Genomic DNA, 12,872 nt, shown 5'->3' with positions numbered 1-12,872 from the left:
CAACCGGTGCCTCACGCCCCATATCCATTTCTCTTACACAGACACACCCAGTATCTCTCACCTAGGGAGGGAAAGGGATTGAGTACAGTATACAGCACTCATTCTTAATGCTTGAATATATTATCCCATCTTTGTATGTGCCAAGGTTCTGTGGAATTGCTAGATCAAAGAGGTGAATGCTAGAAGGTGGATAGGGCAATGGGTATGTTGTTGTATCTAGAGATAACTAGTGCTCAAGGTTGAAGCTTATCCTCACTCCTCACTCCTCACAGGTATAGATACGGATTCTTTGTTCGGAATTGTCTCACACACGCACCCACCCACACACACACACACACATACACACACAAACACACACACACGTTGACTGTGCAGTAGATGCTGCTCTGTCTGTCGTAGGGGCTTGTGAGCAATCTTCTCTTTGGATTCAGTGTGGATCTCATTCCAGGGGGTGGAATTAAACCTGACTATAACCTAATACCTGCGTAATTCCCTCTGTCCCATTTTATGGAGCCGGAGGGGTGAGGTGACTGCCCAGCAGTGAATCTGCAGAACTGCACACAAAGAGAGAGAGACCGAAATGACCCATACAAATACCCAGTAGTGGCCTAATGCACCAGAAATGGCCTAGCTGGACTTTGGATGATGTTCATAGGGTGACCATATTTACAATACCCAAATGTGGGACAACAGAATGATTTTGCTGACTTTCGTGGGACAGTGTCAAGTACATTACTTTCTGACAGGTGTATCCTATTGAATCTCAATATAGAGTATGCATAAAATACATCCTCCAATTGCAACATCTGCCTATGCCCAGACATATTGTCTCAATAACATTTTATATTTTTAATACCCTCAAACACAAAGTTAGGCATACCTCATTTCAAAATAGACCATCATCATTGTCAATCTGAATGATAATTCTCATCACGTTTTACCGGTGAAACGTCCTAACTAACTGCATCTCCATGCTAGTCATTTTATCTAAATCAGCTTCATAGGAATATGCATTTAGAACTTTAATTACTGTTTCGTGAACAAACTAAAGCAGATGGTGGTAACAAACTATAGCCTAGCCTTCCTGTATTTTGTTTCAATCCAAGCACGTTCTACCTAGCGGCGCGCAAGGTTGAGTTTTGGCCGCATGAAAAAAAAAGTGTGACTATTCAGTTAACCATCCTAAAATCTCATGAGAAATTAGGTGGTGTTTTTGACGTAACATGCTATTATATGCTTTTATATTAGTTTCTGTTATGTAGAATACTCATTAATCATTATGTGATCTTCTAAGACATTGATTCAGCTTTGATCTAACTTTATTAAACAAGCACCACTGTCAGAAGTGGCGGAGCGACACTGACACTCCGGTGCGCGCCAGCAGCACTACAGCCCTGCTCCTAATGCACGGAACGAGCTAATTGAAGCGCCCTACTCTTTTGCCTTGTGCAAAATTTGCTGATGCAGAAACGAGACCACCTGTGTGATTGTTTTATGAAAATATGGGAATGTTTGAACAAGGAAAAATTTCTGGTTGGTCTAAAACAGTTAGGAAGGGAGACTTTTATAACGGGCTTGAGTGAAGTAGATTAACTAATGAGCATGTAGAGCCTCACAAGTTTAACGAAATTACCTTATTTATTTCAGTGTAATACGGCTATTTACTTAGGCCTACTTCTGTAGCTCATCAAAAGCACGCTGTTTGTTAGTAGTTAGTCCTAAATGTCCTCTCCATGTATAGCTCAATGTATTAACCTGAACGGATTTGAGAAATGTGATTGGTTGATGATAGGCCTATGACATTGGCCTACCTCTGGTCTTGCGCTACGTTGAATATCTCAACAACGATCGGAGAAGTGTTTAACATCACCACTACCACGTCCTGATATACAGTATATCTTGTCACAAATGCAACGTGACTCCAAGAGACAGTTTGGAATGTCTGACTCTTTTTCTAAATTAGTGGTGTTTGAATTTGTTGATCAAATGCGGGACAACGCGGGATTGTTTGATTGTCCTGCACAATCTTGGATATGTGGTCACCCTATTCATAACCAAAAAGGGATCAAGGTAATTGATTACAGGGTCTTTATTAGTCAATTGGTTTACAGGGAAATTATTCTATTCCCCTTAAAACTGCCCCGAATCCTCATCAAGTTGTGTCATGCTAAGCCCTGTTGAAACCGTTGCTATTGGAGTAGCATTAATCAGCTTAGCACACTGTAAATATGCAAATCATATTCATGATTAATCGACCTCTCGGTTGTGCTGCCAAGCCTAGAGGCCCTGTACACATAAAAAAACAGCTCAAATGTCAATAATGGAATTTGGAAATAAGTTATTATTTTAGAATGTGAAATAGATTGCTTCTCATACATTCATGTTCCTGAACATGACACATTGATTCGCCGGAAACGGGGAGTTGCAAATCCACCAGACAATTTTTGCAAACACGCAATCCATTGTAATTGAAGTCCTATAGCCAGAGGGGATGTTCCTTTTCCAGACCTAATTTGTTCTCTTAACAGCGTTGATTTTCATTCGGTCAATAAAACACAGCTAAATCATCTCTTTTTTTTTGCGCTGAGAGGGGAGAACGAACAGGAGTGATTATTCAATATTAAGCATTAGAAGTGCCAAGATGTTTCGGCGCGATAAGAGCGCTCATAATGTTAACTGGTGATGCCCTTAATGCGCTGTCACTCCCGTGGCAGGACTAGGAGAGGGTGTTATGCCAACGAAGCATGTTTCAACTGATGTGGGAAACGGAGGAAGAAAAATCCATTATGTTTCTGTACAACCAGTGAAATTGGCTCTGCTCTTTCGTGTTTCATGTCCATAGGATATTTTTCCTCCTCTCATTTTTCTTTTTCTTTTTCTTCTCCTAGACTTTCAGCTAGAAGGCTGTGGCAGCTTTCTATCCTCTTTCCTCTCTTCCTCCCCTTTTCTCTCCATCCATTTACATTCACTCTGCCAGCAGGAGGGCCATGATTTCATGAACTTGGTTTGATGCTTGACTCCAGGGGCACAAAAGTTGCTCCACGAAAATAAGCTTCAAATTGCATGTTCTTGGACCTCCTCAGGCCTATGACCACTTGCTATACCCCTCCTCCCCTCTTTACACACATGCGCACACACGCACTCACACACGCACACGCACACACACACACACACACACACACAACACACACACACACACACACACACACACACACACACACACACACACACACACACACACACACACACACACACACACACACACACACACACACACACACACACACACACACACACACACACACACACACACACACACACACACACACACACACACACACACACACACACACACACACACACACACACACACACACACACACACACACACACACACACACACACACACACACACACACACACACACACACATATGTATCCCCCCTCCCCAGTCTCTTCCCATCAGTGTCAGTTAGTGAAAGGGTCACATTCATTAAACATAATCTGTGTGGTAATTACACCCAGATGACGCGTCCATTCCGGCTCGCTGGAGGCACTCTTCCCCTCTACCCCTCTCTCCTGTCACTCTACTACTCCCCCATTTGTTGAACCGCTCTCTCAGAAGAGAGCAGCCTTTTAAATAACTTTTGGCATCTGGTTGCCTTTTTCAGCTTGGCAATTTATCCCCAGTTGGTCGATAATTAGATCATTTAAAAGTTTTGCCTAAGTTACACCCTGGTCCTGCCAGGCAACAGCCGTTGTCAAAAGTTCTGAGAATGACACAAATATTAATTTTCACAAAGTCTGCTACCTCAGTTTTTATGATGGCAATTTGCATATACTCCAGAATGTTATGAAGAGTGATCAGATGAATTGCAATTAATTGCAAAGTCCCTCTTTGCCATGAAAATGAACTTAATCCCCCAAAAACATTTCAGCCCTGCCACAAAAGGACCAGTTGACATCATGTCAGTGATTCTCTCATTAACACAGGTGAGAGTGTTGACGAGGACAAGGCTGGAGATCACTCTGCTTTAAAAGGAGGGTGGTGCTTGAAATCATTGTTCTTCCTCTGTTAACCATGGTTACCTGCAAGGAAACACGTGCCGTCTGCATTGCTTTGCACAAAAAGGGCTTCACAGCAAGCATATTGCTGCTAGTAAGATTGCACCTAAATCAACCATTTATCGGATCATCAAGAACTTCAAGGAGAGAGGTTCAATTGTTGTGAAGAAGGCTTCAGGGCGCCCAAGAAAGTCCAGCAAGCGCCAGGACCATCTCCTAAAGTTGATTCAGCTGCGGGATCGGGGCACCACCAGTGCAGAGCTTGCTCAGGAATGGCAGCAGGCAGGTGTGAGTGCATCTGCACGCACAGTGAGGCGAAGACTTTTGGAGGATGGCCTGGTGTCAAGAAGGGCAGGATTGGGTCTAAAGTAGGCAGGACTGGGGTAAAGTCATTTTCTCTGATGAATCCCCTTTCCGATTGTTTGGGGCATCCGGAAAAAAAGCTTGTCCGGAGAAGACAAGGTGAGCGCTACCATCAGTACTGTGTCATGCCAACAGTAAAGCATCCTGAGACCATTCATGTGTGGGGTTGCTTCTCAGCCAAGGGAGTGGGCTCACTCACAATTTTGCCTAAGAACACAGCCATGAATAAAGAATGGTACCAACACATCCTCCGAGAGCAACTTCTCCCAACCATCCAAGAACAGTTTGGTGATGAACAATGCCTTTTCCAGCATGATGGAGCACCTTGCCATAAGGCAGAAGTGATAACTAAGTGGCTAGGGGAACAAAACATCGACATTTTGGGTCCATGGCCAGGAAACTCCCCAGACCTTAATCCCATTGAGAACTTGTGGTCAATCCTCAAGAGGCGGGTGGACGAACAAAAACCCACAAATTCTGACAAACTCCAAGCATTGATTATGCAAGAATGGGCTGCCATCAGTCAGGATGTGGCCCAGAAGTTAATTGACAGCATGCCAGGGCGGATTGCAGAGGTCTTGAAAAAGAAGGGTCAACACTGCAAATATTGACTCTTTGCATAAACTTAATGTAATTGTCAATAAAAGCCTTTGACACTTATGGAGTGCTTGTAATTATACTTCAGTATACCATTGTAACATCTGACAAAAATATCTAAAAACACTGAAGCAGCAAAATTTGTGAAGACCGATACTTGTGTCATTCTCAAAACTTTTGACCACAACTGTACTTGTGATGTGAGATGTGAGTGCACTCAGGGCCTGCAGTGGAGACATAAAATCCCAACACAGTATGGCCGTTTTGCTTCTCCCTCTGCAGGAGTAACTGAAAGTATACACGTTTTCATTACATACTGGCTGCGTCCGAAATGGCACCCTATTCCTATAGTGCACTACTTTCTCCCTATGGGCCATAGTACAAAGTAGTGCACTATTTAGGGAATAGGGTGCCATTTCAGATGCAACTGTAGTCTTCAATGTGTTTAGGTCCACACTAATTTAATTTTCTTCCTTTTAATGGATTCAGCAGTACAGTTAGGTTTTACCTGTCTCCAGGCGGCAGGTCATTCCTTCATCAGCCATACAACAGCAGCCAAGACATTTTCTCTGGTTGAACTCTCCACTTGCTCATTTAGCTCGCAGAAATACTTCAAGAAAAACCAGAGGGCCTTTTTGACATCCTGGATTACATGTTATTGACTGAATCATTCTCCATTAGTCAGAGTGCCTACTCGAGCGTGTCTTGGAATAAGCACCTACCGCCACACTCGGTCACTGACCTGGGGAACGGGAATGATGGAACGGGGGCAGTGTGTTGTGGGAAGCGGCCCCTTTGGGTTAGTTTATTTACTGCCAAAGTGAGTGAATCATGGTTCTGGGGCTCAGTGCACGGTGCTCAACTCTATGTGGTGATTGATAAGCACCAGGAAAGATTGCTCATCCGCTCTTTATTTATAAACCCCGACCCCACCATCCCTCCCTCCCTGGCCGGCTCCTTCTGATGATGTACAGAGTGTTCCCAAGACTTTGACTTGAGAGCCAAGAAAAAGGAAAAAAAGAATCCTGACTTTTACCTCTTTTTATGTTTTATCTCCTTGCGCCTCACTTTCATCCCATCCTCCCGTCTTCCCTCATGCATTCACCATGGGTGGCCATGCTATTTTTATTTCCTGTTTCAGTCTGTCGTTTGCCTCGCAAAGCCCTTCATCCTTTTCTAACACGATTGACTTACAGCCGACATTTGCATCTGGAAACCACACAATCAAACAAATAAATAGATTGCGACAGAAGTCGCCCCGTTCCTCTTGTGAACTCGCTGTGTGATTACGCCGTCATGAGAAATGTAATACTGTTGAAAATGAAGGGTGGTTGATTGCCCAATGTTGTACTGGAGATGCTGAATGGTAATTTCCTTCTCAGTAGGGTTTGTTCTTAGTGTTTCAATTATTATTTTCTTCTCAGGATTTCAAGATGTTGAATACACTCTGTGCTCAATGATTGCAAACTGCCTCAGATGTTGTCTTATGTAATTTTCAGAGAGAGTTACTACCAGTGACATGCAGTCAGGGTAGGCAGGGAAGCCAGTGCTCACCCTGTGATAATCTAATAAAATGTTATGTCACGCCTATTCCTGCTCCCTCCCTCCGGCACTTGACGTCGCCGGTCTACTAACCACCGGCCCTGGCAACTATATTACGCACACCTGTTCCCCATCATTACTCCCCCTTTATTTAGCCCTCAGTTGACATCAGTCATTAGGTAGTATTGTTTTCTCTCACGTTCAGTACGCTTCTCATGTTTGTTAATCTGTATCGGTTCATTATTAAACTCACTTTCTGCACCTGCTTCCTGTCTCCCTGTATGTTACCGGTGCCATAGGGAATTTCATTGACAAGGCCCTCGCCTCCTCCCTGAACATCACCTCATACACGATCTCTCCTTTTTCGGTCCAAGCCCTGGATAAGCGACCATTGGGATCCGGCACAATCACGCACATCACAGCACCACTCACCCTCACCGTGGGACCGAAGCACCAGGAAAGCCTTCCCTTCCTCATCACCACCTTGGTCACATCTGTCCATAGACTTTGTAACTGATCTCCCCCTTTCTGATGGTTTTACCACTATTATGGTTGTTGTTGACAGATTCTCTAAATCCTGCCGTTTTATCCCTCTCTCTGGTCTACCAACTGCTCTCCAGGTCGCTGAGGCACTATTCCAGCAGGTCTTCCGGTACTGTGGCCTTCCGGAGGACATCATTTCCGACCGTGGTCCCCAGTTCATGTCACGGGTCTGGAAAGCCTTTATGGAAAAGCTGGGGTCACGGTCAGCCTCACATCCTGGTACCGGCCTCAGTCCAAAGGGCAGGTGGAGAGGACCAACCAGGAGCTGGGGAGGTTCCTAAGGAGTCACTGCCAGGACCTGCAGGGGGAGTGGGCCCGGTTCCTTCCCTGTGCGGAATACGCCCAGAACTCACTTTGACACTCCTCCACCGGGCTTCTCCCTTCCAGTGCATGCTGGGATATCAGCCGGCCCTGGCTCCATGGACTCCGAGCCAGACCGAGGCTCCTGCAGTGGACGAGTGGTTCCGGCGTGCAGAGGAGATGTGGAACGCCGCCCACGTGAGGCTCCAGCACGCCGTCTGCCATCAGAAGGATCAGACGGACCGCCACCGCAGTGAGGCTCCCGTGTTCCATCCTGGTAATCGCGTCTGGCTCTCCACCAGGAACCTTCCGCTCCGCCTGCCCTGCTGGAAGCTGAGCCCCCAGTTTGTGGGGCCCTTTTCTGTATGGACCTCGCTTTGTGCATGGGGGCATTGTCATGCTGAAACAGGAAAGGGCCTTCCCCAAACTGTTGCCACAACGTTGGAACCACAGAATCGTCTAGAATGTCATTGTCTGCTGTAGCATTAAGATTTCCCGTCACTGGAACTAAGGGGCCTAGCCCGAACCATGAAAATCAGCCCCAGATCAGTATTCCTACTCCACCAAACTTTATAGTTGTCAGTATGCATTGGGGCAGGTAGCGTTCTCCTGGCACCTGCCAAACCCAGATTCGTCCGTCGGACTGCCAGATGGTCATGATTCATCATTCCAGAGAACGCGTTTCAACTGCTCCAGTCCAATGGCGGCGAGCTTTACACAACTCCAGCCATTGCGCATGGTGATCTTAGGCTTGTGTGTGGCTGCTTGGCCATGGAAACCCATTTCATGAAGCTCCCGACGAACAATTATTGTTGCTTCCAGAGGCAGATGGGAACTCGGTAGTGAGTGTTGCAACTGTGGACAGACGTTTTTTACGCGCTACGCACTTCAGCACTCGGAGGTCCCATTCTGTGAGCTTGTGTGGCCTACCACTTCACGGCTGAGCCGTTGTTACTCCTAGATGTTTCCACTTCACAATAACAGCACTTACAGTTGACTGGGGCAGCTCTAGCAGGGCAGAAATTTGACGAACTGAGTCGTTGGAAAAGTGGCATCCTATGACGGTGCCACGTTGAAAGTCACTGAGCTCTTCGGTAAGGCCATTCTACTGCCAATGTTTGTCTATGTAGATTGCATGGCGGTGTAATCGATTGTATACACTTGTCAGCAATTGGAGTGGCTGAAATAGCTGAATCCACTAATTTGAATCGGTGTCCACATACTTTTGTATATATATTGTATTATTGTTATTTAATGTTTTTTTCTCAATGATTCTGGTGGTTTTTATGCTAAAAATCTAAAAATGTGTTAAAAGTCCATCAAAACCTCAGGAAAGGCGCCAGGGTATTCATGCCATCCTTTCCAGCCATTCAAATCCATTCAAATCATTGGCACCGCGGTCGTTCCTGACTCCAGGCACTGTTAATGGGCAGGATGAGCTTAGCCAAGCTTGAAGTAGCTTCATTCGTTGCATTAAGCCGATTTGTGCATGCATATTACCTAAACATGTTGTGTGGGTATTGTCAGGTAAACTCTGCACATTTGGGCGTCAATATAATTTGGTGCTCGCATCCCTTGAATTGAACAAACTATCTAGAAAAAACTACCTTTTACATTTTTTACATTTTCCAAGTTGGTATAATGTAACGTGCCGTTTGGAGGGTTCGAAGAGTGGAATGTCAACTATAATGAAAGTTAATATCAGACAGAGGCAGCATACAATATGTGACATGACAGGCAACCACCATCTCCTTCATTGCTAACTGTCGGGCAGGCGAACAGTGAGTACTGGACTGTCCACTTGAGTACAATGAATGAAATGTCATTACCAATAGATACTTTTTACCTGGACTTTTACACATCTTGGACATTTACTTTTGCCTTGTGGACGTAATGGAATGGGAATGACTTTTTATGTCAGTTTGAAAATGGAACCGAACGAGGCTTTGGGGATGCGTCTCCAGTGGGCCTGCTGTATGCATGCAGAATAAAATAATGGAAATGGGGTTTTGCTGTGATTTCTACAATGCTGTCACCGAGAGGGAAGGACACAGAATGGACTTAATTTGCAAGTAAGGTTGGCCTTAATGGCTTTTCCTTTGCAATTTGCGGGTTAGGCTACTGTTGAATCATGAGAATATACAACATCCCTTTGAATGAATTTGATTTACCAAGCTAGAATTTCGTTTTTATTAGACACTTTTTTGACATTCTGCAGGGATGCTGGCCTATGTTAATGCCAATGCTTCCCACAGTTTGGCTTGATGTCCTTTGGGTGGTGGACCATTCTTGATACACAAGGGACACTGTTGAGCGTGAAAACCCCAGCAGCGTTGGAGTTCTTGACACAAAGCGGTGCGCCTGGCACCTACTACCATACCTTGTTTAAAAGCACTTAAATATTTTGTCTTGCCCATTCACCCTCTGAATGGCACACATACACAATCCATGTCTCAATTGTCTCAAGGCTTAAAATTTCCTCTTTAACCTGTCTCTTCCCCTTCATCTACACTGATTGAAGTGGATTTAACAAGTGACGTCAATAAGGGATCATAACTTTCACACCTGGATTTACCTGGTCATGGAAAGAGCAAGTGTTCTTAATGTTTTGTATACTCAGTGTATATGTGTGCCGCGCATGAATTGTAAATCCATTGTGAACGGATGGCTGAGCTGAGTTTATCAGTGTGTCATTTTGTCGGATGATATGAAATATGCCGCCATCAGAGGCTATCACTTGTGTATCTTGGCTACGTTGGTATTACATTTGGTGATTTTTTTTGTCAATTTTGGTTAATAGCCTATGTCTCTCTGGTTGTTGGAGCTATCTGTTGTATGGTGAACTTGGGATTCATCAAGGTTTATTTGTGAGTAAATATAGCTTTGATAATAGCCAGTGCTTACCCAGCACTGCATGTCACTGGTTCCTACTATGTGTAATGTCTTTGAAAATGAGTCTGTTTGACAGTAAGTTAGAATTTGTATCTCCGTTCTATCTCCATTTCAGAAACAGCGATACATAGTAGGTTATTTCAATCTCAGCATATAGATGCTTTCCGCTCTGCATTTGATACATATAAGACAACAGTCAATGCCCTGCTTAGTGCTTTACTCTCCACTCCAACTACCCATTGATCCAACCTCCCGCTGGTTGGGTAAGGGTGTCACATCACGTGACTATAGATAATCCCCAGCCAACCCCATCAAGATGGAAAATGACAGCCCCTCTGTGATACCTCCATGTTCAGCTCAAATCCTCATGCACACCATCTGATCCACATAATTGCAGAGTGCAGGCTCTGGCTCCTTGGGGATGTTTCCAACAACCCCCTTGTATCCAACTGCCTTGTTTCCCCTATTCTTGCTTGGCAATCTTCGATGCATGTCAGGTACAGGGATCATAGATGCATGCACTACCTTTTTTAAAGCATAAAAAGAGCGAGAAAGTGGCACTCAGTCCAATCTGATTATAGAATGAAAAGCAATGCCTTTTTCCTGAGGACGACAGGGAGAGAACTTGTGTTTGCAAAGACCATTGCTTTGCATTCACATTCTTTCATCCTCTACAGTGCTATAACCACTCCTGTATACCTCAGGTAAATGCCCGCTCCTTGACTGAATATCCTCTCAGCTGTGTTTCCTTTGGGTGCTATGAGGGGTTAGGATACCCAGAAGACACAGCACTTCAGTACAGGTGGAGAAATGTGACAATTTTTCCCTGTATGTGGAAATGCTCTAGAAAGCTCCTGTGGTACTGTCGATGTTATCATAGTACCTGCAGAGTATGAGTCATTTGTGTCCGTAAAAAGATACACCTCTCCTATGGACACAAACTACACAGGTGATAAAAGTAATCCCTTCTGCATACATAGGGACACTGAGGGGAGAACAGAGGAGTGTGAGGAGTGGAGGGAGGACATAAACTTCTCAGTGGACTGATTCTCTTTTTTTCCTTGATAATTTATTTCTTTACCACTGCTCCTGGAAGTGGCCAGTCAGCAGAAAGGGATCGCTTTGTGTCGGGGGGGGGGGGGGGTTTGGGGGGGTTACAGAAAAAGTGTCTTGTCAGAAATAAGTTCCTGCTTCTCAACTCAGCAGTTAACAGATACAAGGCAGGCAGGGAATGAATAGTGTGTTTCTGTACAGGCCGTACCCCGCCTCCGCCTCCGCCACGCGCACACACACACACACACACACACACACACACACACACACACACACACACACACACACACACACACACACACACACACACACACACACACACACACACACACACAGAGAGTAGCGGTGCAAGCCATATTACAACCTATGTGTTGTGATAATTGCATTGTTTGCTCTATAACCTGTTAGTTCAAATGCCTTGCCACCATGATATACAGTATAAGCCTAAAGGCTGAGACAATAAGAAGACACAGTGGCAGAATAAATTCAACCACACCTTTGTTTCATCACAAAACCGGAGAGCAACCTCTGTCCGGTGAAGTCCACAAAGCATATTGCATGTAACAAACAGTTACATGACCTAGAGCATGGTCAAGCAAATGAATGTTTCCGACATTTCAGACCACTAAACAACTATTGATTTAGAACCACAGAGAGTTACCGCAAGTCGCAAAGAAAACAGGAGATGCCTCCACTATTCCAGCACCATTTCAACTTCAACATTTCAACATCATCAAATCACCTAAGCTTAGTCTAATACAGTGGCAAGTAAAAGATTCCAAAAACTATTTAGTTCAATCAACGTAAGCTAAATATGATGTGGCTGTCCATGTTTCTGATTTCTGTGTGTGTGCGTGCATGAGCGTTCGTGCAAGTACAAAAAACATGTTGACTCAGCTTACTTGTAGAGTAAACAATTCAAGTTGTTTCTGTCAATGACGTATGCTCTCGATGCGATTTGATAGGAGTGATGGCAAATCCAAACTGGCTTCCCTTGACACTTTTTTTTGGTGCGCCAGGACCATTCACAGTTGAGCTCACTCAGTTTAGCTCAATGCTGATTAGCTATTATTATTATTTATTTTTTATCAAGGAAGGCCAAATGCTTGCTGCCTTCCCGTGCATTCAATGCTACGGAAGGCAACAATGTCATACTCTTTTCGACCAGACAGCATCAGATAGATGGCCTACACATACAGAGACAGAGGGGCGCTGTTTCGCTCGCTCAGATGCTCAGATATATATATATTAATTTTTTCTTGGTAAATTTTTTTGGGGAAGCCTGGCTTCCTTTGGCATCCATGAATACACACCCCTGTCGATATCCCCTAGTCATTTAAAACGGGTTTCAGGAGGTGTTTTATTTTTCCAAACTCACTCACAGCACAACCGGAAGGGGTGAAAAATACAATTAAAGCTATTTTTGGCTGAAAGCTGTGGCCCTGCATTATTTATTGATCAGGGATTGCTTATAATGATGCTGTACATGCTTTATTGACAAGCCAAAGTCACGGATT

Source organism: Coregonus clupeaformis, chromosome 20 (assembly GCF_020615455.1).
Source record: "Coregonus clupeaformis isolate EN_2021a chromosome 20, ASM2061545v1, whole genome shotgun sequence".
Classification (NCBI taxonomy): Eukaryota; Metazoa; Chordata; class Actinopteri; order Salmoniformes; family Salmonidae; genus Coregonus; species Coregonus clupeaformis.
Note: the sequence above shows the minus strand (reverse complement) of the source record.